The following is a 2,621-nucleotide window of genomic DNA, read 5'->3' on the forward strand; positions in this document are numbered from 1 at the left end:
TCCTTTGTTTTTCCCCTACCATCCCTTTCCTTCACACATCCCCACCTCCCCCCTTCACCCATCCTCTGATAGAGTGTCTTGTACATCTCATTGTTACAATGGGTTGACCAGTATCCTTTCCTTATATCTTAAATGAACATATGCTGGCTTGATTTATGCTGATTCTACTTGTGTAGACACATCTAAAATCAGTGACCAAGTCCAAGAGCACATAAATGAAATGCCACAATTTTTTTGTCAGTTGGTATAATTGTGTTCTACACATTTATTGACAGGTTACAATTTATTTTCAAACTTTAAAACATTAAAAATACTTTTGTTTTTTCTTATTTTCTTGGCCAGGAAATCAGCAAGACCTCAGTCAGCATTTCTCATATAGAATTATCACATGGGTTAGTTAACTGTTTATGTAGAGTGCAGTTTTCTGAGTCCAGTTTTCTAACTCATCTGCCTAGGAATTCATGCTGGCTGTTGGAAAAAGAGCTCAAGTAAAGATGCCATTTAAAGCCTTATAACTTTACTCTTTACCAGGGTATTGTCCTGCTACTTTGGTTGTTGAGCGTGTCTACAAGAATTTGCATTCCATGAGGAGCAGGGAGACACCATATGACTTATACTTACTGAGATTTCCAAGTGACTTGGTATCACTTGTACTGCATTTTGTAAGTCAAAGCTCTCTAAAAATACCAGTTTTAAGAGATAAGAGGACTGGTAAAAGAACTCTTAGAGACAAATACATCTTCAACTTATATTGTTCCAAGTATTCCATTTAAGGCATATTCAACAACTGGTGAAACTTGTGTTGGCTGTAATTATGTGTCTTTGTCCATGTGTGCACGTATACATGTGTATATGTATGTTTGTGAATAGTAATATACATGTGTACATTATGGCTTATATCATCATTTACTCCTTGCTAACAAATTAGTAAGGAATCCCTAAAGATTTAACAGAAACTGTGTAGTTAAAGTCTTAACTCTTCAATCTGCTTCTTTACACAAAGACTTTGCAAATTCTCATTAATAAAGTTTCCATAAACTCTGAAATGTACATACTTAGTATTTAATGTCTGCTACCATAAATCTTAAATACTTTATAGAAAAGTTTTATACCTGCCTAACAGTCCTATTTTTGGCATATATAAGTAAAATCCCCAAATTAACCATATTTAAAACATTAAAACTTTTAAAAAACCTTAACACTTGCTGCAATGTTCATTTTGACAGGTGCCTTGTATAGAATAATTGAATTCCTCCTCCTACACATCTCTTGAACTACAAATGTCTGGAATTATTTTGTTTTTGGCATGTCTATCTTGATTTTATTCTTAAAGGTGTGCTTATGTAAGACATACATGATTATAAAATTTCACAACAATTCTTCTGAACTTACTTTTATTGAATTGCCTAGTTTAATAAAATGACTAAAAATTATACTTTATATATAAAAAATGTTCTGTGTTCAATTTAGCATCACATACTCTAACATTGGAACGATACAGAGAAGATTAGCATGCCCCCTGCGCAAGGATGACATAGAAATTTGTGGAGCGTTCCATATTTTTACAACAACAGATGCTGAAAGGTATGTGGCCACAAGGGAACCGTACTGCATTCTTGGTGGGAGTGTAAACTTGTTCAACTACTTTGGAAAGCAGTATGCAGGTTCCTCAAAAGATTCCACATAAAATTCCCCTATGACACAGTAATCCCACTTTTGGGGATTTACCCAAATGATCATAAACAAGATCATACTAAAACTACCAGCACAACTATGGTTATTGCAACATTATTTACGATAGCTAAGATATGGGACCAACCAGATGCCCCCATTAGATGAATGGATCAAGAAAATGTGGTATATATACACAATGGAATTCTATGCCTCCATCAGAAAAAATGACATCGCCCAATTTGTTAGGAAATGGAAAGACTTGGAAAAAAATTTATTGAATGATGTAAGCCAAGTCCAAAGAAACCTAGGTCCCATGATTTCCCTTATTTTCAATAATGAATATATGTCTGGGATAAGAAGAAAAGTTCAAAAGATATGTGCATATACTCAGATAAGATGATGTTAAAGAAATTGAACCCCAAGTAGGGATACAAGTGTTTTGTTTTTTTTTCTTGCTATTGTTTCTAACGTACTTATAATGTGCAATGTCATTTTTTTGTTTCTTTGTATGTTTCTCCCCACGCTATAACCCCTGTTTTCTCTGTATTTGAAGTTGGTGCACTTACATCTTGTATGTATGCTTCTCTAATTTGGGGAGGGGAAGGGAAAAAATACTCCAATAGGGATACAAGTTGACCCATTGTAACAATGAGATGCACAAGACACTATGTTGAAAAATGAACTTTACAATTTAGGCAGAGGCAGGAAAGGGGAGGGGAGTGTACTTGTGGAGGTGGGAGGGAAGGGATGGTAGGGGAAATATAAAGGAGGAAGTAACAATGCTTGTTAGGAAATGTACTAGTTTCCTTGTTCAGGTAAATGTGACCCCTCTACAGTATTATTACAATAAAAAACATATAAACATTTTTGAGATGGAAGAGTTTATTTCCTCTATTTTACCCATATAATATCGTTAACAAAGAAATTAATGCAGAACACTGATATGA

The 2,621-nt window shown here is 34.5% G+C and overlaps 1 non-coding gene across 1 annotated transcript; it reads left to right on the forward strand.

The window, feature by feature from the left end:
• Positions 1–1,457: 1,457 nt before the first annotated feature.
• Positions 1,458–1,564, forward strand: LOC122127456. The gene has a single exon (XR_006151158.1). It is a non-coding gene; the product is annotated as a U6 spliceosomal RNA (small nuclear RNA).
• The last annotated feature ends 1,057 nt before the right edge of the window (positions 1,565–2,621 follow it).

The sequence above is a fragment of the Dipodomys spectabilis genome, unplaced genomic scaffold (assembly GCF_019054845.1).
Source record: "Dipodomys spectabilis isolate Male_0828 unplaced genomic scaffold, ASM1905484v1 ptg000301l, whole genome shotgun sequence".
In the NCBI taxonomy this organism is placed as follows: Eukaryota; Metazoa; Chordata; class Mammalia; order Rodentia; family Heteromyidae; genus Dipodomys; species Dipodomys spectabilis.